Consider the following 24,651-nt stretch of genomic DNA (forward strand, 5'->3'; position numbering starts at 1 on the left):
TATCATCCTCCCTTAGAAGTCAATGTAGTTAAACCCAATCCAGTTGAAGAGAAAGTCATTGCCTATAATGCTGTTGTTCCCAGTGCTTACATTGAGAAACCACCTTTCCCTGTTAGGATAAAGGATCATTCTAAAGCTTCAATTGTGATACGTAGAGGCTACATTAGAACACCTACACCCCCTGAGCAAATTACAGTTGATCCTAGCTTTGCCATTATCAAAGATCTTCTGTCTGACGATGTTGAGGGACATAATATTCACTTCTGTGAAGATGCTGCTAGAATTGCTAAACCTCACGCTAGAGACAAACATAGGCCTGTTGTTGGCACGCCTGTTGTTTCTGTTAAGATAGGAGATCATTGTTATCATGGTTTATGTGATATGGGTGCTAGTGTTAGTGCAATACCTCAATCCTTATATGATGGAATCAAAGACAAGATTACACCTGTTGAGATAAAACCTATTGATGTCACCATTCAGCTTGCCAATAGAGATACTATCTGCCTTGTGGGAATTGTTAGTGATGTTGAAGTCTTGTGCGGTAAAACGAAGTATCCTGCTGATTTCATCGTTCTTGCCACCGCACAGGATAGCTTTTGTCCCATCATATTTGGTAGACCTTTTCTCAATACCGTCAATGCTCATATTGACTGTTGATACGTCTCCGTCGTATGTACTTTTCCGAACTCTTTTGCCCTTGTTTTGGACTCTAATTTGCATGATTTGAATGGAACTAACCCGGACTGACGCTGTTTTCAGCAGAATTGCCATGGTGTTGTTTTTGTGCAGAAATAAAAGTTCTTGGAATGTCCTAAAAATTTACGGAGAATTTTTCTGGAATAAAAGAAAAATACCTGCGCAAAGATCCACCGGAGGAGGCGTGCCAGTGGGCCACAAGCCCCTGGGCCGCGGCCACCCCCCTAGGCCGCGCCGTGAGGGCTTGTGGGGCCCACGTGGCACCACCGCCCCCAAACTCAGCTCTATATCTTCCGTCTCGCCCAGAAAAAAATCAGAGAGAAGGTTCCATCGCGTTTTACGATACGGAGGCGCCGCCACCTCCAGTTCTTCATCTGGAGGGAGATCTGGAGTCCGTTCGGGGCTCCGGAGAGGGGTAATCGTCGCCATCGTCATCATCAACCTTCCTCCATCGACAATTCCATGATGCTCTTCATCGTTCGTGAGTAATCTCATCGTAGGCTTGCTGAACGATGATGAGTTGGATGAGATCTATCATGTAATCTAGTTAGTTTTGATGGGGATTGATCCCGAGTATCCACTATGTTCTAGATTGATGTTGCTACTACTTGGCTATGCTTAATGTTTGTCACTAGGGCCCGAGTGCCATGATTTCAGATCTGAACCTATTATGTTGTCGCCAATATATGTGTATTTTAGATCCTATCTTGCAAGTTGTAGTCACCTACTATGTGTTATGACCCGGCAACCCCGGAGTGACAATAGCCGGAGCCACTCCCGGAGATGACCATAGTATGAGGAGTTCATGTATTCACCGCGTGTTAACGCGTTGGTCCGCTTCTTTATTAAAAGGAGAACCTTAATATCCTATAGTTTCCATTAGGACCCCGCTGCCACAGGAGGGATGGACAAGAGATGTCATGCAAGTTCTTTTCCCTAAGCACGTATGACTACATACGGAATACATGCCTACATTAGATTGACGAACGGGAGCTAGTTACATATCTCTCCGTGTTATAGTTGTTACATGATGAATCACATCCGTCACACTCATCCATCACCGATCCACTGCCTACGAGTCCTTTACTACTAGTCCTTGCTACGTTACTTTGTCTAGGCTTGTCCCTTGCTACAAAAGGGATTGGGCCACTTTGCTACTACTGTTGCTACTGTTGTTACTCTGCTGCTGCTGCTATTGTTGTTCCTTGCTACTTCGCTGTCACTTGTTGCAAGATCCTTTTCCCATACTGTTGCCGGAGAAGAATTGTTACCCGCTCACGTGCAACCTACTGGCGCCATTGATACAACAGTTAGGAATAGTCTGCCATCAACAGATCTGTTTCTGACACCGTTGTTATCATACTACTTTGCTACTGATACTTTGCTTGCAAACACTAATCTTTTAGGTGTGGTTAAATCTGACAAACTCAGCTGCTAATACTTCAGAATATTCTTCCGTTTCCCCTTGAGGCGAATCAACAAATTTGGGTCGAATACTCTACCCTCGAAAACTGTTGCGATCCCCTACACTTGTGGGTTATCAAGACCATTTTTTGGCGCCTTTGCCGGGGAGGCACAGCTATATTCTCTGACTCACTTGGGATTTTCATCTGCTGATCACTATGAGGAATCCGGAAGATCCAAGAACTAAAATCTTGCCTTCCACTACGAGGAGAGGTAAGGAACTGCCATCTAGCTCTGCACTTGATTCACATTCAGTTATGAGTAAGTTTGCGACATCACCTCCTGCTATGCTTGATACTATGCCTGATGATGCTATGCTTGATACTATGACTGATGATGCTATGCTTGATACTATGCATGATGATGCTATGCTTGATACTATGCCTGATGATGCTATGCCTGATACTGCTTTGCCACTAGGTGCCCTTGATGCACAAATTGCTAGAGTTGCTGCTAGATGTGATGATACTTCTGAAACTGCTGATACTATTGAAGTAGAACCTGCTACTATGCTTGAATTGCCTGTTATGCCTGATATGTGCTATGTTATGGAGGCAGAGATAGCTGAGGATTTCCTTGTGTTTAAGGATAGCTATGATATTGAGAAATTACTGCACAAGTGGAAAGAAAAATCTCTGAACGCTAGGATGAAATACGACCCGAAGTTTGCTACTTCGCCTATCTTTGTGGCCGATAAGGATTATGAATTCTCTGTCGACCCTGAGTTAATCACTCTGGTCGAATATGATCCTTTTCACAGTTATGAGTCTGAAATGGTTGTAGCCCATCTTACCAAACTGCATGATATAACCACCCTATTCACTAGTGAGGAAAAGATCCGCCACTATTATATGCTCAAGCTGTTTCCTTTCTCGCTAAAGGATGATGCTAAGACCTGGTTCACTTCTCTTGCTCCTGGTTGTGTGCGTAGTCCCAGGATATGGTCTACTACTTCTCTGAAAAATATCTCCCTACCCATAATAAGCAAGTTGCCTTGCAGGAAATATACAACTTTGCTCAAGCTGAAGAAGAGAGTCTCCCACAAGCTTGGGGGAGGCTGATCCAGCTACTGAATGCTTTGCCTGATCACCCTCTTGAGAAGAATGAAATACTTGACATCTTCTATAATGGACTTACTGATGCTTCCAAAGACCACCTAGATAGTTGTGTCGGTAGTGTTTTTAGGGAACAAACCGTAGAACAAGCTGAGATTCTACTGAATAACATCTTGTGCAATGAGAATGCTTGGACTCTTCCCGGACCACCTCCTAAGCCAACTCCAAAGAAAAGAGGTATTCTATTCCTCAGTCCTAAATATATGCAAGAAGCCAAGAAATCTATGCGAGAGAAAGGCATTAAATCTGAAGATGTCAAAAATCTACCACCTATAGAAGAGATCCATGGTCTCAATAACTCGATACAGGTAGTAGAAGTAAATTCTCTGCGTAGGTTTGATGAGAGTGATATTCCTTTTGATAAACCTGCTAGCCTATGCACGGATGAATTTGATAACTTCGTCACCAAACAACAGAGTTTCAATGATTATGTTAGCAGACAATTGGAACAGAATGCTCGTATGCTTAGTCATTCAAGTGCTTATGTGGACAGAAATGTCAATGATCTTAAGCTTCTAAGTAAACATGCATCTATGGTTACTACTCAGGTAGAACAAGTACTTAAAGCTCGAAATGACTTGCTCAATGAGTTGAATGACAATTCTGTCAGAGTCGTCACTAGAGGCGGTAGAATGACCCATGAACCTCTGTATCCTGAGGGTCATCCGAAGAGAGTTGAACAAGATTCTCAAGGAGTTAGCACAGATGCACCTAGTCATCCTAGAAAGAAGAAGAAAGATGATAGGAACCTGCACGCTAGCAACCCTGTTGCTGCTACACCTGAGAGTCCAAACGATGCCTCTGTCTCTGATGCTAAACACAATCTGGTGATGAACATGAGCCTAATGATAACATCAATAGTGATGTTCATGAAGATGCTCAACCTAGCAATGAAAATGATGTGGAGATTGAACCTGTTGATCTTGATAACCCACAGCCTAAGACTAAGAGATACGATAAGAATGACTTCACTGCTAGGAAGCACGATAAAGAAAAGGAACCATGGGTTCAGAAACCCATGCCCTTTCCTCCCAAACCATCCAAGAAAAAGGATCATGAGGATTTTGAGCGCTTCGTTGAGATGATCAGACCTGCCTTTCTGCAAATGCGTTTGACAGATATGCTCAAGATGTCTCCGTATGCTAAGTACATGAAAGATATTGTGACTAATAAGAGGAGGATACTTGATCTTGAGATCTTCGCCATTCTTGCTAATTATACCTTCAAGGGTGGAACTCCTAAGAACTAGGTGATCCCGGTGTGCCCACTAAACCTTGCTCCATTAAAGGTAACTACGTTAGAACTCCTTTATGCGACCTTGGAGCTGGTGTTAGTGTTATGCCTCTCTCTCTTTATCATAGAATTGAACTGGATAAGTTGATACCCACTGAAATCTCTCTGCAAATGGCCGACAAATCAACTGCTTTCCCTATCGGCATTTGCGAGGATGTGCCTGTTGTGGTTGCTAACACCACTATCTTAACAGACTTTGTTATCTTGGATATTCCCGAGGATAATGTCATGGTTGTCATCCTCGGAAGACCCTTTTTAAACACCGCGGGGTCTGTTATAGATTGCAACAAGGGAAATGTCACTTTCCATGTCAACGGTAATGAGCATACGGTGCACTTTCCGAAGAAACAATATTGAGTACATTGCATCAATGATATCGAAAAAACTTCATCGATTCTTATTGGGAGTTTCGAATGCCCTATTCCTCGTGTCAAGATGAAGTATGATTTTCTTGTTGGGGAGATTCACATACCCATTGAGGTGACCCAGTGACTATTCGAAAATTCTCCATTCTCTTTTGCGATTCGAAAAGGTTTGTCAAGGAGACTTGATGAACCTCATTGGCGGATTTTCTTTCGATGACCATGAGATGGATGAATCGAAGAGTCACAAACCTCTGTTCCAAGCTTTCAATTTAGGTTGCTTAGAAGGAAAATGTTAGATTTAGTTTAGTTTTTCCTGTTTTTTGTTTCAGCGACCGGTAGAAAAGTACCCCGAAAATAAAAGTTCTCCGAACGTCCTGAAAATCAAGTATGATTTTTTCTGGATTTTTTGAAAAATACTGGGAGGAAGAGCTTGTCTGGGGGATGCACGAGTGGGCCACAAGCCCTTGGGGCGCAGGAACCCCCCTGGTCGCGCCACCCAGGCTTAGTCCAATGCATGAGCACGCTTATTATTGTTCACATCTTTTGGTCGTGCAAGTGAAAGGCAATAATGACGATATATGATGAAGTGACTGAGCCTGGAAAAGCTAGTATGAACTCGATCTATTTTGTTTTTGTAAATATGACTAGCTCATTGTTCCTAGTTCAGCTTTGTTGTGAGAGAAACATGTTTGCAATGACAACTTAGAGATCATAGTTTCTGATGCCATGCTTAATTAGCTAGGAGCTTATAATGGTTTGTCTTGGTTGCCCACATGAATGTTGAGATGACTATGATGTAGTATGATAGGATGGTATCCTCCTTTGAATGTTTCAAGTGGCTTGACTTGGCGCATGTTCACACATGTAGTTGAAACAAAATCAACATAGCCTCTATGATGTTCTTGTTCATGGTGATTTATGTCCTACTCATGCTTGCACTCAATGTTAGTTAATCTCAATGCATTTTTATGACCATTGTCGCTCTCTAGTTGGTCACTTCCCAGTCTTTTGCTAGCCTTCACTTGCACTAAGCGGGAATACTGCTTGTGCATCCACCTCCATAAACCCAAAGTTGTGCCATATGAGCCCACCATACCTACCTATGTGCGGTATCTACCTGTCGTTCCAACTAAATTTGCATGTGCCACTCTCCAAATCTTCAAGAAATAATCTGCTTTGCATGCCCGAAAAGCTCATGTGGTGACAGGGGGCTATTGGTATCTTCCATGCTAGGTGTGTTATCCTCGATATGTGTTTATTCACTATCATTCACAAGAAAGGGGTCGGTAATTGGAATTCCCAGTTCCATGCTCAAATCGAAAAGATAATTGCAAACAAAACTCCCCCAGGATTGATGTTGGTATGGACGGTACCCGAGGATTCGGCTAGCCATGGAGTGTGATTGATTGGTGGTGGGGGAGTCAAAACTTTACTTTTCTGTTTGGGAACCGCCTATAGCATGTGTAGCGTGGAAGATGTTGAGAACTCTTAGTCATTGCGCTGACAATGAAAGCATGCCACCCAAAATTATTATCTCTATTTTCAAAGCTTGAGCTCTGGCACCTCTGCAAATCAATGCTTCCCTCTACGAAAGGCCTGTCTATTTATGTTCCTATTGAGGCATCCTCCTCTTATAAAAGCACCAATTAGAGAGCACCTCTGTCATTTTTATGCTTTGCTTTTAACTGTGTTGAGTATGACTGTGACTGGATCTTCATTGCCTTGAATTACAATGTTTAGTCAGCCCTTGGTCTTTGAAGGTGCTCTGCATTTATGTTTTGCGGTCTCAGAAAGAGCTAGCGAGATACCATCTATTCGTACTGCTTCATGTTGTTTTGATTGAAGTGTTGACACTTGAGGCTTATTATTATTTGCTCGCTAGTTGATTATGCCATTGATATGAGTTTACCGTGAGACCTAGATGTCATTTGCTTATGTGGTTTGCTTGTGATCTTGCAGAAACTCTGGATATGAGTTAGACATAGCTGCAACAGCAAGATCAAACAGAGTTCGTTAAAGTTTTTCTTTTGTCTCTTTTAGTTTGTAAATTGAATTGCTTGAGGACAAGCAAGGCTTTAAGCTTGGGGGAGTTGTTACATCTCCGTCGTATCTACTTTTCCGAACTCTTTTGCCCTTGTTTTGGACTCTAATTTGCATGATTTGAATGGAACTAACCCGGACTGACGCTGTTTTCATCAGAATTGCCATGGTGTTGTTTTTGTGCAGAAATAGAAGTTCTCGGAATGTCCTAAAAATTTACGGAGAATTTTTCTGGAATAAAAGAAAAATACCAGCGCAAAGATCCACCGAAGGAGGCGTGCTAGTGGGCCACAAGCCCCTGGGCCGCGGCCACCCCCAAACTCAGCTCTATATCTTCCGTCTCACCTGGAAAAAAATCGGAGAGAAGGTTTCATCGCGTTTTACAATACGGAGGCGCCGCCACCTCCTATTCTTCATCTGGAGGGCAGATCTGGAGTCCGTTCGGGGCTCTAGAGAGGGGAAATCGTCGCCATTGTCATCATCAACCTTCCTCCATCGACAATTCCATGATGCTCTTCATCGTTCATGAGTAATCTCATCGTAGGCTTGCTGGACGGTGATGAGTTGGATGAGATCTATCATGTAATCGAGTTAGTTTTGACGGGGATTGATCCCTAGTATCCACTATGTTCTAGATTGATGTTGATACTACTTGGCTATGCTTAATGCTTGTCACTAGGGCCCGAGTGCCATGATTTCAGATCTGAACCTATTATGTTGTCGCCAATATATGTGTGTTTTAGATCCTATCTTGCAAGATGTAGTCATGTACTATGTGTTATGACCCGGCAACCCCGGAGTGACAATAGCCGGAACCACTCCCGAAGATGACCATAGTATGAGGAGTTCATGTATTCACCGCGTGTTAATGCGTTGGTCCGATTCTTTATTAAAAGGAGAACCTTAATATCCCATAGTTTCCGTTAGGACCCCGCTACCACGGGAGGGATGGACAACAGATGTCATGCAAGTTCTTTTCCCTAAGCATGTATGACTACATACTGAATACATGCCTACATTAGATTGACAAACGGGAGATAGTTACATATCTCTTCGTGTTATAGTTATTACATGATGAATCACATCCGTCACACTCATCCATCACCGATCCACTGCCTGTGAGTCTTTTACTACTGGTCCTTGCTACGTTACTTTGTCTAGGCTTGTCCCTTGCTACAAAAGGGATTGGGCCACTTTGCTACTACTGTTGCTACTGTTGTTACTCTGCTGCTGCTGCTACTGTTGTTCCTTGCTACTTCGCTGTCACTTGTTGCAAGATCCTTTTCTCACACTGTTGTGAGGGAAGAATAGTTACCCGCTCATGTGCAACCTATTGGCACCATTGATACAACAGTTAGGAATAGTCTGCCGTCAACAGATCTGTTTCTAACACCGTTGCTATCATACTACTTTGCTACTGATACTTTGCTTGCACACACTAATCTTTCAGGTGTGGTTGAATCTAACAAACTCAGCTAGTAATATTTGAGAATATTCTTTCGTTTCCCCTTGAGGCGAATCAACAAATTTTGGTCGAATACTCTACCCTCGAAAAGTATTGTGATCCCCTACACTTGTGGGTTATCAATTGTGAAAAGCAAACTATCACTGTTGGCTTTAAAGGTGTGTCACATGAGTTCAAGTTCTCCAAGTTTGGTAGACAACCTCATGAAAAGAGTTGCCTAGTAAGGATGCAACTATTGCCTTAGTTTCTATTGTCGTGCCTCCTACTGATCCCTTAGAGAAATACTTGCTTGAGCATGAAAATGATATGCATATGGATGAAAGGGATGGGATAGATAGAGTTGTCTTAGAACAATATCCTATCCTTAAGAATAACTTGCCTGTTGAACTGCTTGGGGATCCACACCCACCAAAGGGTGATCCTGTGTTCGAGCTTAAACAGTTGCCTGATACTCTTAAGTATGCTTATCTTGATGAAAAGGAGATATATCATGTTATTATTAGTGCTAGCCTCTTAGAGCATGAAGAAAAGAAGTTACTAAAAACTCTGAGGAAGCATTGTGCTGCTATTGGATATACTCTTGATGATCTTAAGGGCATTAGTCCCACTCTATGCCAGCACAAGATTAAAACTGATCCTGATTCCAAGCCAGTTGTTGATCATCAAAGGAGATTAAATCCTAAGATGAAAGAGGTAGTAAGAAAAGAAATACTAAAGCTTCTGGAAGTAGGTATTATCTATCCTGTTGCTCATAGTGATTGGGTGAGTCCGGTGCATTGCATCCCTAAGAAGGGAGGCATTATCGTTGTCCCTAATGATAAGGATGAATTGATCCCACAGAGGATTATCGCTGGCTATAGGATGGTGATCGATTTTAGGAAATTGAATAAAGCCACTAGGAAAGATCATTACCCTTTGCGTTTTATCGACCAAATGCTAGAAAGACTGTCTAAACACACACACTTCTACTTTCAAGATGGTTATTCTGGTTTCTCCCAAATACGAGTTGCACAATCTCATCAGGAGAAAACCACTTTCACCTGCCCTTTTGGTACCTTTGCTTATAGACGTATGTCTTTTGGCTTATGTAATGCACCTGCCACCTTTCAAAGATGTATGATGGCTATATTCTCTGACTTTTGTGAAAATATTGTTGAGGTTTTCATGGATGACTTCTCCGTTTACGGGTCTTCTTTTGATGATTGCCTGAGCAACCTTGATCGAGTCTTGCAGAGATGTAAAGACACCAATCTTGTCTTGAATTGGGAGAAGTGCCACTTTATGGTTAATGAAGGCATCATCTTAGGACATAAAATTTCTGAAAGAGGTATTGAAGTCGATAAGGCTAAGGTTGATGCGATCGAAAAAATGCCATACCCCACAAATATCAAAGTTATAAGAAGTTTCCTAGGTCATGCTGGTTTCTATAGAAGGTTCATTAAAGACTTCTCTAAGATTTCTAGGCCTCTTACCAATCTCTTGCAAAAGGATATTCCTTTTGTTTTTGACGATGATTGTGAGGAAGCCTTCGAAATACTTAAGAAGGCCTTGGTAACTGCACCAATTGTTCAACCACCTGATTGGAACTTACCTTTTGAAATCATGTGTGACGCTAGTGATTATGTTGTTGCTGTTGTTCTAGGGCAAAGTATTGATAAGAAGTTGAATGTTATTCACTATGCTAGTAAAACTCTAGACGAAACTATGCTACTACGGAAAAGGAATTTTTAGCAGTCGTGTTTGCATGTGAAAAGTTCAGGTCTTCCATAGTTGATTCCAAAGTCACTATTCACACTGATCACGCTGCTATTAAGTACCTCATGGAGAAGAAAGACGCTAAACCTAGACTTATCAGATGGGCTCTCTTGCTACAAGAATTTGATTTGCACGTTGTCGACAAGAAGGGTGATGTTAACCCAGTAGTAGATAACTTGTCTAGGTTGGAGAACGTTCTTGATGACCCACAACCTATTGATGATAGCTTTCCCGATGAGCAACTGAATGTCATCAATGCCTCACGTAGTGCACCGTGGTATGCTGATTATGCAAATTATATCGTTGCCAAATATATACCACCTAGTTTCACATACCACCAAAAGAAGAAATTCTCCTTTGACTTCAGAAATTACTTCTGGGATGATCCTCACCTTTATAAGGAAGGAGTAGATGGTGTTATTAGACGTTGTGTACCTGAACATGAACAGGGAAAAATCCTACAGAAATGTGAGTCTGAGGCCTACGGAGGACACCATGCGGGAGATAGAACTACACACAAGGTATTGCAATCAGGTTTCTATTGGCCCATTCTCTTCAAGGATGCCCGTAAGTTTGTCTTGTCTTGTGACGAATGTCAAAGAGTAGGTAATATCGGTAAACGTCAGGAAATGCCTATGAACTATTCACTTGTCATTGAACCATTTGATGTTTGGGGCTTTGATTATATGGGACCTTTTCCAAAATCCAACGGGTATACTCACATCTTAGTAGCTGTCGATTACGTCACTAAGTGGGTAGAAGCTATCCCCACTAGTAGTGCTGATCACAACACCTCTATCAGGATGCTTAAAGAATTTATTTTCCCTAGATTTGGAGTCCCTAGATATCTAATGACCGACAGTGCTTCACATTTCATTCATGGTGCTTTCCATAAAACGCTTGCTAAGTATGATGTCAACCATAGAATTGTGTCTCCCTATCACCCTCAGTCGAGTGGTCAAGTAGAGCTAAGCAATAGAGAGATTAAACTAATTCTGCAAAAGACTGTCAACAGGTCTAGAAAGAATTTGTCTAAGAAGCCCGATGATGCACTGTGGGCTTATATAACTGCCTATAAGAATCCCATGGGCATGTCCCGTACAAAATGGTGTACGGTAAAGCATGTCATTTACCTCTTGAGCTAGAGCATAAGGCTTATTGGGCAATCAAAGAGCTTAACTTTGATTTCAAACTTGTTGGTGAGAAGAGGTTATTTGATATTGGCTCCCTTGATGAATGGAGAACTCAGGCATATGAGAATGCCAAGTTGTTCAAAGAAAAGGTTGAGAGGTGGCATGATAAGAGGATACAAAAGCGTGGGTTCAATGTAGGTGATTATGTCTTGCTATATAATTCTCGTTTAAGATTTTTTGCAGGCAAGCTTCTCTCTAAATGGGAAGGTCCCTATATTGTTGAGGAAGTATATCGTTTCGGTGCTATCAAGATCAACAACACGGAAGGTAATTGTCCAAGAGTTGTAAATGGGCGGAGAATCAAGCATTATATCTCAGGTACTCCCATAAATGTTGAAAGCAATATCATGAATACCATAACTCCGAAAGAATACCTAAGGGATATTTATCAGCCTGTTTCAGACTCCAAAAACGAAGAGGTATGTCATTCGGTAAGAAAACAGACTCCAAAATTTTCCAGTAGGATTTTTTCTCCGTTTTGGAATATTTGAAAAAATAGAAAAATTGGAAGTAGTCCGGAAAGCGCGCGAGGAGGAGACAAGCCTGCCAGGCGCGAGCCCACCCCCTGGCCGCGTCTAGGGGGCTTGTGGCCACCTTGTGTGCCTCCCGGACTCCGTTTTCGTGCGAAGTACTCCTTCTGGTCTGAAAAAAATCATTATATATTCTCCCGAAAGGTCTGACCATCGTATCACGTAGATTTCCTGTGTTCTCGTTTCGAGCATGTTTCAGTTGCAGATCTAGATTGCTATGACGTCCCCAAAAGCTCCGGAGGACAACATATTCGAGAAGGTCATCAATCCCTACCTCACGGGAGTGCAGCAACACCCTCAATCTATCGAGATGTGTGAGGGGATGTTGCACATCCGTGATGTTGAGGGGCCTAAGAAGATAGGGAGCGTGAAGGCGAGGCTCGAAGCAATGGAGGAACAGGTCTTCAAGTGCCAAGGGATGGTGGAGCGAGGACTCAACTCCAACCATATGATGATCACGGAGTTCACCAGCAAGCACATGATCGATGCCAATGACATTGGGAAGCACCTCTGCAGACTCTATGACAGGATTGATCACCTCCAGGCCCAGATCTATGACATGCAAAACCAAAACTATGAGTATGAGTATAGATTTAAATCAATACGGTTGGCTGCAGATTTGAGGATGCCGGAGACTCGTTCATCTTTGCATGATGGAGCACCTATGCCTTGGAAGACGGAGGATCAAACCCATGTCGCAACAACTCCACCACCATCACCTTCAAAGGAAGACAACTGAGCATGGGTATGGGCAATCCCCTTGGCTTGCGCCAAGCTTGGGGGAGTTGCCCCGGTATCGTATCACCATCACATCTTTTGCATTTACCTTTGTTTTAGTTTGTTCCTTTTCAGTTTTCTCTTTCTCTAGTAGAATAAAGGTCTTGGTGTTTTAGTCATAAGTTTTGCTTTGTGTCACCCCCGATGTATTCGAGCTCGTGAGCCATATAATAAAGAGTGTCTTAGTTGAGGGCTTTGCCTCTTGCCATGATCAAAAGAGTAAGAAAAGAACAAAAGCATGAAAGATCATGAAATAATCCTATGGGAAGTGATGGCTTCACATATAAAAAGAATGTTGATAGAAACTTGTTGAGGGTAGACAAACGTAGACCTTGGTCATTGTTGAAATTAATAGGAAGTGATAAAGAAGGAGAGGTTCACATATAAATACATCACCCTTAACACCATCTATGATTGTGAACACTCACTAAACTATTGCATGCTTAGAAGTAGATGTTGGACAAGGAAGACAACGTAATGAATTGTGTTTTCTTGGTTCTGAACAATGTTATATGAGTAGAGATCCCTTAACATGTGGCGGTTGCTTCCACCTCATATTAGCCAAAACTCCCGCACCAAGTAGAGATACTACTTGTGCATCCACAAACCTTCAACCCAGTTTTTCCATGAGAGTCCACCATACCAACCTATGGATTGAATAAGATCCCTCAAGTAAGTTGTCATCTGTGCACGCAATAAAAATTGCTCCCTGATATGTATGATCTATTAGTGTGTGTAAAATAAGCTTTGTACGAACCTGTGATGAGGAAGACATAAAAGCGACAGACTGCATAATAAAGTTCTTTATCACAGGAGGCAATATAAAGTGACATTCCTCCGCACTAAGAGGACATGCATCCACACCTCAAAAGCGCATGACAACCTCTGCTTCCCTCTGCGAAGGGCCTATCTTGTACCTTTACTTTTTGCCCTTGAAAGAGTCATGGTGATCTTCACCAATTCTTTGTTTCACCTTTATCTTGGCTAACGTCATATGCTAGGGAAAGATCTATATTCATATGTCAACTTGGATGTAAGTATTCATGAATTATTATTGTTGACATTACCCTTGAGGTAAGCAGTTGGGAGGCAAAACTATAAGCCCCTATCTTTCTCTGTGTCCAGATGAAACTTTGATCTCATTAGTACCACGTGAGTTGTAGCAATTGTAGAGAACGAAAAGATGATTGAGTATGTGGATTTGCTTTACAAGCTCTTATTTGACTCTTTCTGATGTTGTGATAAATTGCAATTTCTTCAATGACTAAAGACTATCGGTTGTTACTTCTCGGTAAGGTTCTTGATCCATACTTTACCTTGTGAAGGAATTGTCACTTTAGCATGAGAGATTATATGTTGGTATTGTTGTTCTGTTCATGATCATGATGCATGCATGTTCGTATCTTGTTTTGTCGACACCTATCTCCCTAAACATGTGGACATATTTATTGAGCTAGGCTTTCGCTTGAGGACAAGCGAGGTCTAAGCTTGGGGGAGTTGATACGTCCATTTTGCATGATGCTTTCATGTTGATATTTATTTCTTTTTGGGCTGTTATTTCACTTCACGTTACAATACTTATGCTTTTTCTCTCTTATTTTGCAAGGTTTACATGAAGAGGGAGAATGCCGGCAGCTGTAATTCTAGCCTGAAAATGGAGCAAAGTTGACATACCTATTCTGCGCAACTCCAAACGCCGTAAAAATCAACGAGGATTGTTTTCGGGATTTGTAAAAAATACTAGGCTGAAGAAGTGCCAGAGGGGCGCGAGCAGGTGGCCACAAGCCTGCTAGGTGCGGCCACCCCCTGGCCGCGCCTAGGGGGCTTGTGGGCACCCAGCTGGCCCTCTAGCTCCCCTCTTCTGCTCTAATAAGGGTTTCGTCCGGAAAAAAATAAGGAGGAGGCTTTTCAGAGGATTCGCCGCCACCACGAGGCGGAACTTGAGCAGAACGAAGCTAGAGCTCCGGCAGGACGATCCTGCCGGGGAAACTTCCCTCCCGGAGGGGGAAATCATCGCCATCGTCATCACCAACACTCCTCTCATCGGAGAGGACTTATCACCATCAACATCTTCATCAGCACCATCTCATCTCCAAACCCTAGTTCATCTCTTGTAACGAATCTCTGTCTCGCGACTCTGATTCGTACTTGTAAGGTTGCTAGTAGTGTTAATTACTCATTGTAGTTGATGCTAGTTGGATTACTTGGTAGAAGATTTTATGTTCAGATCCTTGATGCTACTCATTACCTCTCTGGTCATGAATATGATTATGCTTTGTGAGTAGTTACTTTTCTTCTTGAGGACATGGGATAAGTCATGCTAAAAGTAGTCATGTGAATTTGGTATTTGTTCGATATTTTGATGTGTTGTATGTTGTTTTTCCTCTAGTAGTGTGATACGTCCATTTTGCATCATGTTTTCATGTTGTTATTTATCGCTTCTTTGGTTGTTATTTCACTTCATGGTACAATTCTTATGCCTTTTCTCTCTTATTTTGCAAGGTTTACATGAAGAGGGAGAATACCGGCAACTGGAATTCTGGCCTTAAAGTGGAGCAAAGTTGAGATACCTATTCTGCGCAACTCCAAACGCCGTGAAAATCAAAGGGGATTATTTCCAATTTATAAAAAATACTGGGCCGAAGAAGCGCCAGAGGGGCGCCAGGGGGTGGCCACAAGCCTGCACGGTGCGGCCACCCCCCTCCAGGCCGCGCCATGGGGGCTTATGGCACCCTGCTGGCCCACTGGCCCCCCTCTTTTTCTATATGGAGGGTTTCGTCCAGGAAAAAATCAAGGAGGAGCTTTTTCGTGGTTTCGCCGCTGCCACGAGGCGGAACTTGAGCAGAACCAATCTAGAGCTCCGGCAGGACAATCCTGCCGGGGAAACTTCCCTCCCGGAGGGGAAATCATCGCCATAGTCATCACCAACACTCCTCTCATCTGAGGGGACTCGTCACCATCAACATCTTCATCAGCACCATCTCATCTCCAAACCCTAGTTCTTCACTTGTAACCAATCTCCATCTCGCGACTCCGATTGGTACTTGTAAGGTTGCTAGTAGTGTTGATTACTCTTTGTAGTTGATACTAGTTGGATTATTTGGTGGAAGAGTTTATCTTCAGATCCTTGATGCTACTCATTACCTCTCTTATCATGAATATGATTATGCTTTGTGAGTAGTTAATTTTGTTCCTGAGGACATGGGATAAGTCATGCTAATAGTAGTCATGTGAATTTGGTATTCGTTCGGTATTTTGTTATGTTGTATGTTGTTTTTCCTCTAGTGGTGTTATGTGAACGTCGACTACATAACACTTCACCATTATTTGGGCCTAGAGGAAGGCATTGGGAAGTAGTAAGTAGATGATGGGTTGCTAGAGTGACAGAAGCTTAAACCCTAGTTTATGTGTTGCTTCGTAAGGGGCTGATTTGGATCCACTAGTTTAATGCTAGGGTTAGACTTTGTCTTAATTCTTCTTTCGTAGTCACGGATGCTTGTGAGAGGGGTTAATCATAAGTGTGATGCTTGCCCAAGTAAGGGCAGTACCCAAGCACCGGTCCACCCACATATCAAACCATCAAAGTAACAAACGCAAATCATATGAACATGATGATACTAGCATGACAGAAATTCTCGTGTGTCCTCGGGAGCGTTTCCCCTCCTATAAGACTTTGCCCAGGCTTGTCCCTTGCTACAAAAGGGATTGGGCCACTTTGCTGCACCATTGCTACTTTTGTTACTTGTTGCTCGCTATGAATCATCTCACCACACAATCACTTGGTACCGACAATTTCAGTGCTTGCAGATATTTCCTTGCTGAAAACCACTTGTCAGATCCTTCTGCTCCTCGTTGGGTTTGACACTCTTACTTATAGAAAGGACTACAATTGATCCCCTATACTTTTGGGTCATCAAGACTCTTTTCTGGCGCCGTTGCCGGAGAGTGAAGCGCCTTTGGTAAGTGGGACTTGGTAAGGAAACATTCATATAGTGTGCTGAAATTTATTGTCACTTGTCACTATGGATATTAATCCTTTGAGGGTCTTTTTCGGGGTATCTTCACCTTGAAAGGAAGCACAAATGGTTGCCCCTCAACCTGCTGCACCTACTGAAAATATTTTCTTTGAATTTCCTTCGGGTATGCTTGAGAAACTGTTGGCTAATCCTTTTACACGAGATGGAACATCACATCCAGACTTGCATCTAATCTATGTAGATAAAGTTTGTGGTTTATTTAAGCTTGCAGGTGTGCCCGAGGATGAGGTCAAGAAGAAGGTCTTTCCTTTATCTTTGAAGGATAAGGCGTTGACATGGTATAGGCTATGTGATGATACTGGATCATGGGACTACAATCGGTTGAAATTGGAATTTCATCAAAAAAATTATCCTATGCATTTAGTACATCGTGATCGAAATTATATTTACAATTTTTGGCCTCGTGATAGAGAAAGCATCGCTCAAGCTTGGGGGAGGCTTAAATCAATGCTATTTTCATGCCCCAATCATGAGCTCTCGAGAGAAATTATCATTCAGAACTTCTATGCTCGGCTTTCTCATGATGATCGCACCATGCTTGACACTTCTTGTACCGGTTCTTTTATAAAGAGGGATATTGACTTCAAATGGAATGTACTGGAGAGAATTAAACGCAACTCTGAAGATTGGGAGCTTGAAGAAGGTAAGGAGTCAGGTATGAATTTCACGTTTGATTGTGTTAAATCCTTTGTTGAGACAAATACCTTTAGTGATCTTAGCGCTAAGTATGGACTGGACTCTGAGATAGTAGCTTCATTGTGTGAATCTTTTGCTGCTCATATTGATCTCCCCAAAAGAGAAGTGGTTTAAATATCATCCTCCTTTAGAAGTCAATGTAGTTAAACCCACTCCAGTTGAAGAGAAAGTCATTGCCTATAGTGATCCTGTTGTTCCCAGTGCTTACATTGAGAAACCACCTTTCCTTGTTAGGATAAAGGATCATTCTAAAGCTTCAACTGTGATACGTAGAGGATATATTAGAACACCTACACCCCCTGAGCAAATTAGAGTTGAACCTAGCATTGCTATTATCAAAGATCTTCTGTCTGACGATGTTGAGGAACATAATATTCACTTCTATGAAAATGCTGCTAGAATTGCTAAACCTCACGCTAGATACAAACATAGGCATGTTGTAGGCATGCCTGTGGTTTCTCTTAAGATAGGAGATCATTGTTATCATGGCTTATGTGATGTGGGTGCTAGTGTTAGTGCAATACCTCAATCCTTATATGACGAAATCAAAGATGAGATTGCACCTGTTGAGATAGAGCCTATTGATGTCACAATTCAGCTTGCCAATAGAGATACTATCTGCCCTGTGGGAATTGTTAGGGATGTTGAAGTCTTGTGTGGTAAAACGAAGTATCCTGCTGATTTCCTCGTTCTTTCTACCGCACAAGATAGCTTTTGTCCCATCATATTTGGTAAACCTTTTCTCAGTACCGTCAATGCTCATATTGATTGTGAGAAGCAAACTGTCACTGTTGGCTTTGAACGCGTGTCACATGAGTTCAATTTCTCTAAGTTTGGTAGACAACCTCATGAAAAGGAGTTGCCTAGTAGGGATGAAACTATTGCCTTAGCCTCGATTGTCGTGCCTCCTACTGATCCCTTAAAGCAATACTTGCTTGAGCATGAAAATGATATGCATATGGATGAAAGGGATGAGATAGATAGAGTTGTCTTAGAACAATATCCTATCCTTAAGAATAACTTGTCTATTGAACTGCTTGGGGATCCACCCCCACCAAAGGGTGATCCTGTGTTCGAGCTTAAACAGTTGCCTGTTACTCTTAAGTATGCTTATCTTGATGAAAAGGAGATATATCCTGTTATTATTAGTGCTAGCCTCTCAGAGCATGAAGAAAAGAAGTTACTAAAAACTCTGAGGAAGCACCATGCTGCTATTGGATATACTCTTGATGATCTTAAGGGCATCAGCCCTACTCTATGTCAGCACAAGATTAAAACTGATCCTGATTTCAAACCAGTTGCTGATCGCCAAAGGAGATTGAATCCTAAGATGAAAGAGGTAGTAAGAAAAGAAATACTAAAGCTCCTGGAAGCAGGTATCATCTATCATGTTGCTCATAGCGATTGGGTGAGTCCGGTGCATTGCGTCCCTAAGAAGGGAGGCATTACCATTGTCCCTAATGATAAGGATGAATTGATCCCACACAGGATTATCACTGGCTATAGGATGGCGATCGATTTTAGGAAATTGAATAAAGCCACTAGGAAAGATCATTACCCTTTGCCTTTTATCGACCAAATGCTAGAAAGACTGTCTAAACACACACACTTCTGCTTTCTAGACGGTTATTCTGGTTTCTCCAAAATACCAGTTGCCCAATCTGATCAGGAGAAGACCACTTTCACCTGCCCTTTCGGTACCTTTGCTTATAGACGTATGCGTTTTGGCTTATGTAATGCACCTGCCACTTTTCAAAGATGTATGATGGCTATATTCTCTGACTTTTGTGAAAAGATTGTTGAGGTTTTCATGGATGACTTCTCCGTTTACGGGTCTTCCTTTGACGATTGCCTCAGCAACCTTGATCGAGTCTTACAGAGATGTAAATACACAAATCTTGTCTTGAATTGGGAGAAGTTCCACTTTATGGTTAATGAAGGCATCATCTTAGGACATAAAATTTCTGAAAGAGGTATCGAAGTCGATAAGGCTAAGGTTGATGCAATCGAGAAAATGCCATACCCCACAGATATCAAAGGCATAAGGAGTTTCCTTGGTCATGCTGGTTTCTATAGAAGGATCATTAAAGACTTCTCTAAGATTTCTAGGCCTCTTACCAACCTCTTGCAAAAGGATATTCATTTTGTCTTTGACGAGGATTGTGAGGAAGCCTTCGAAATACTTAAGAGGGCTTTGATAACTGCACCTATTGTTCAACCTCCTGATTGGAACTTGCCTTTTGAGATCATGTGTGATGCTAGCGATTATGCTGTTAGTGCTGTTCTAGGGCAAAGAGTTGACAAGAAGTTGAATGTTATTCACTACGCTAGTTAGACTCTAGATAATGCACAGAGAAACTATGCTACTACAGAGAAGGAGTTTTTAGGAGTCGTATTTGCATGTGAAAAGTTCAGGTCTTACATAGTTGATTCCAAAGTTACTATTCACACTGATCATGCTGCTATTAAGTACCTCATGGAGAAGAAGGACGCTAAACCTCGACTTATTAGATGGGTTCTCTTGCTACAAGAATTTGATTTGCACGTTGTCGACAGAAAGGGTGCTGATAACCTAGTAGCAGATAACTTGTCTAGGTTGGAGAACGTTCTTGATGACCCACGACCTATTGATGATAGCTTCCCCGATGAGCAACTGAATGACATCAATGCTTCACGTAGTGCACCGTGGTATGCTGATTATGCGAACTATATCGTTGCCAAATATATACAACCTAGTTTCACGTACCAGCAAAAGAAGAAATTATTCTTTGACTTGAGACATTACTTTTGGGATGTTCCTCACCTTTATAAGGAAGGAGTAGATGGTGTTATTAGACGTTGTGTACCTGAACATGAACAGGGACAGATCCTACAGAAGTGTCACTCCGAGGCCTACAGAGGACACCATGCGGGAGATAGAACTGCACACAAGGTATTGCAATCAGGTTTCTATTGGCCCACTCTCTTCAAGGATGCCCGTAAGTTTGTCTTGTCTTGTGACGAATGTCAAAGAATAGGTAATATTAGCAAACGTCGGGAAATGCCTATGAACTATTCACTTGTCATTGAACCATTTGATGTCTGGGGCTTTGATTATATGGGACCTTTTCCAAAATCCAATGGGTATACTCACATCTTAGTTGTTGTGGATTACCTCACTAAGTGGGTAGAAGCTATCCCCACTAGTAGTGCTCATCACAACACTTCTATCAAGATGTTGAAAGAAGTTATCTTCCCTAGATTTGGAGTCCCTAGATATCTAATGACTGACGGTGGTTCACATTTCATTCATGGTGCTTTCCGTAAAACGCTTGCTAAGTACGATGTCAACCATAGAATTGTGTCTCCCTACCACCCTCAGTCCAGTGGTCAAGTAGAGCTAAGCAATAGAGAGATTAAACTGATTCTGCAAAAGACTGTCAACAGGTCTAGAAAGAATTGGTCTAAGAAGCTCGATGATGCACTTTGGGCTTATAGAACTGCCTATAAGGATCCCATGGGCATGTCTCCGTACAAAATGGTGTCTGGGAAAGCATGTCACTTACCTCTTGAGCTAGAGCATAAAGCTTATTGGGAAATCAAAGAGCTCAGCTTTGATTTCAAACTTGCCGGTGAGAAGAGGTTATTCGATATTAGCTCGCTTGATGAGTGGAGAACTCAGGCGTATGAGAATGCCAAGCTGTTCAAAGAGAAGGTTAAGAGGTGGCATGATAAGAGGATACAAAAGCGTGAGTTCAACGTAGGTGATTATGTCTTGCTATATAACTCTCGTTTAAGATTCTTTGCAGGCAAGCTTCTCTGTAAAAGGGAAGGTCCCTATGTTGTTGGGGAAGTATATCGTTCCGGTGCTATCAAGATCAACAACACGGAAGGTAATTGTCCGAGAGTGGCAAATGGGCAGAGAATCAAGCATTATATCTCAGGTACTCCCATAAATGTTGAAAGCAATATCATCAATACCATAACTCCGGAAGAATACCTAAGTGACATTTATTAGCTTGTTTCAGACTCAGAAAACGAAGAGGTATGTGATTCGGTAAGAAAACAGAGTCCAAAACTTTCCCAATAGGAAATTTTCTCCGTTTTGGATTATTTCAAAAAATACAAAAATTGGAAGTAGTCTGGAAAGTGCGCGAGGAGGCGACAAGCCTGCACGGCGCGGGCCCACCCCTGGCCGCACCGTGAGGGCTTGTGGCCACCTCGTGCACCTCCCAGACTCCGTTTTCATGCGGGGTACTCCTTCTGGTCTGCAAAATCATTATATATACTTCCGTTTCGTCTGACGCCTGCATCACGTAGATTTCCTCTGTTTTTCGTTTCGAGCCTGTTTTCTGCCACAGATCTAGGTCAAGATGTCACCCCAGGAATCTGTGGGGGAGAACAACCTCCGTCAAATCTATGGAGAAGTTCATGTTGATCTGAAAAGCATGGAGCTCATGGAGGCTAAGGAGAAGGATCAGGCATGGGACGAAGTGCAATCTGTGCTCAACAAGGAAGAAGTTGAAGGAGTGGATTTCCTCCAACCTTACCTCCACCTACTGTCTCCATCTTTGATTGAACTCTTGAGGTTTTGTGAAACAACTCGTGCTTGCAATACTTGTCTCACTCGTGAAGTTGTTTTGCTGGAGAAACATATCACAGATCTCCAAAGTATAAATCGAAGACTGATGGCCCTCTTGGAATCAAAGGTTGCAGCAACTCCACCATCACCACCAAAGGAAGACAACTGAGCATTGGTATGGGCAATCCCATTGGCTTTTTCCAAGCTTGGGGGAGTTGCCCGGTATCGTATCACCATCACATCTTTTGCCTTTACCTTTTTTTCAGTTGTCCTTTTCAGTTTTATTTTTCTCTAGTAGTTTAAAAGTCTTATTGTTTTAGTCTTGAGTTTTGCTTTGTATCACCCCGATGTATTCTTGCTCGTGAGCAATATAATAAAGAGTGTCTTAGTTTAAGAGCTTTCCCTCTTGCCATGATCAAAAGAGTGAGAATAGAACAAAAGCATGAAAGATCATGTAATGATCTTATGGGAAGTGATGGCTTCACATATAAAAAGAATGAGGATTGAAACTTGTTGAGCGTAGGCAAACGTATACCTTGGTCATTGTTGCAATTAATAGGAAGTGATAAAGAAGGAGAGGTTCACATATAAATATATCATCTCTGACACCATCTATGGTTGTGAACACTCACTAAACTATTGCATGCCTAGAAGTAGATGTTGGACAAGGAAGACAACGTAATGAATTGTGTTTGCTTGGCTCTGAACAATGTTATATGATTAGAGATCCCTTAGCATGTGAGGATTGCTTCCACCTCATATTAGCCAAAACTCCCGCACCAAGTAGAGATACTACTTGTGCATCCATAAACCTTCAAACTAGTTTTGCCATGAGTGTCCACCATACCTACCTATGGATTGAATAAGATCCCTCAAGTAAGTTGTCATCGGTGCAAGCAATAAAAATTGCTCTCTAATATGCATGATCTATTAGAGTGTGGAAAATAAGCTTTATATGAACCTGTGATGAGGAAGACATAATTGCGACAGACTGCATAATAAAGTTCTTTATTACAAGGGACAATATAAAGTGACATTCCTCCGCACTAAGAGGACACGCATCCAAACCTCAAAAGCGCATCACAACCTCTGCTTCCCTCTGTGAAGGGCCTATCTTGTACCTTTACTTTTTGCCCTTGAAAGAGTCATGGTGATCTTCACCAATTCCTTATTTTGCCTTTGTCTTGGTTACCGTCACATGCTTGGGAAAGATCTATATTCATATGTCAACTTGGAGGTAGGCATTCAGGAATTATTATTGTTGACATTACCCTTGAGATAAGCAGTTGGGAGGCAATACTATAAGACCCTATGTTTCTCTGTGTTCGGCTGAAACTTTGATCTCATGAGTACCACGTGAGTTGTAGCAATTGTAGAGAACGAAAGAATGATTGAGTAAGTGGAATTGCTTTACAAGCTCTTATTTGACTCTTTCTGATGTTGTGATAAATTGCAATTGCTTCAATGACTAAAGGTTATCGGTTGTTACTTTCGGTAAGGTTCTTGATCCATGCTTTACTTTGTGAAGGAATTATCACATTAGCATGAGAGACTATATGTTGGCATTGCTGTTCTGAGCTTGATCATGATACATGCATGTTCGTATCTTGTTTTGTCGACACCTCTCTCCCTAAACACGTGGACATATTTATTGAGCTAGGCTTTCGCTTGAGGACAAGCGAGGTCTAAGCTTGGGGGAGTTGATACGTCCATTTTCCATCATGTTTTCAAGTTGTTATTTATCGCTTCTTTGGCTATTATTTCACTTCATGGTACAATTCTTATGCCTTTTCTCTCTTATTTTGCAAGGTTTACATGAAGAGGGAGAATACCGCCAACTGGAATTCCGGCCTGAAAGTGGAGCAAAGTTGACATACCTATTCTGCGCAACTCCAAACACCGTGAAAATCAACGGGGATTTTTTTCCCAATTTATAAAAAATACTGGGCCGAAGAAGCGCCAGAGGGGTGCCAGGGGGTGGCCACAAGCGTGCACGGCGCGGCCACCCCCCCCCCCCCAGGTCACGCCATGGGGGCTTGTGGGCACCGTGCTGGCCCACTGGCCCCCCTCTTTTGCTATATGGAGGGTTTCGTCCAGGAAAAAATCAAGGAGGAGCATTTTCGTGGTTTCGCCGCCGCCACGAGGCGGAACTTGAGCAGAACCAATCTAGAGCACCGGTAGGACGATCCTGCCAGGGAAACTTCCGTCCCATACGGGGAAATCGTCGCCATCTTCATCACCAACACTCCTCTCATCGGAGGGGACTCGTCACCGTCAACATCTTCATCAGCACCATCTCATCTCCAAACCCTAGTTCATCACTTGTAACCAATCTCCGTCTCGTGACTCTGATTGGTACTTGTAAGGTTGCTAGTAGTTGATGCTAGTTGGATTATTTGGTGGAAGAGTTTATGTTCAGATCCTTGATGCTACTCATTACCTCTCTGATCATGAATATGATTATGCTTTGTGAGTAGTTACTTTTGTTCCTGAGGACATGGGATAAGTCATGCTAATAGTAGTCATGTGAATTTGGTATTCGTTCGGTATTTTGATAGGTTGTATGCTGTTTTTCCTCTAGTGGTGTTATGTGAACGTCTACTACATAACACTTCACCATTATTAGAGCCTAGAGGAAGGCATTGGGAAGTAGTAAGTAGATGA

The sequence above is a fragment of the Hordeum vulgare genome, chromosome 1H, assembly GCF_904849725.1.
Source record: "Hordeum vulgare subsp. vulgare chromosome 1H, MorexV3_pseudomolecules_assembly, whole genome shotgun sequence".
Taxonomy (NCBI): Eukaryota; Viridiplantae; Streptophyta; class Magnoliopsida; order Poales; family Poaceae; genus Hordeum; species Hordeum vulgare.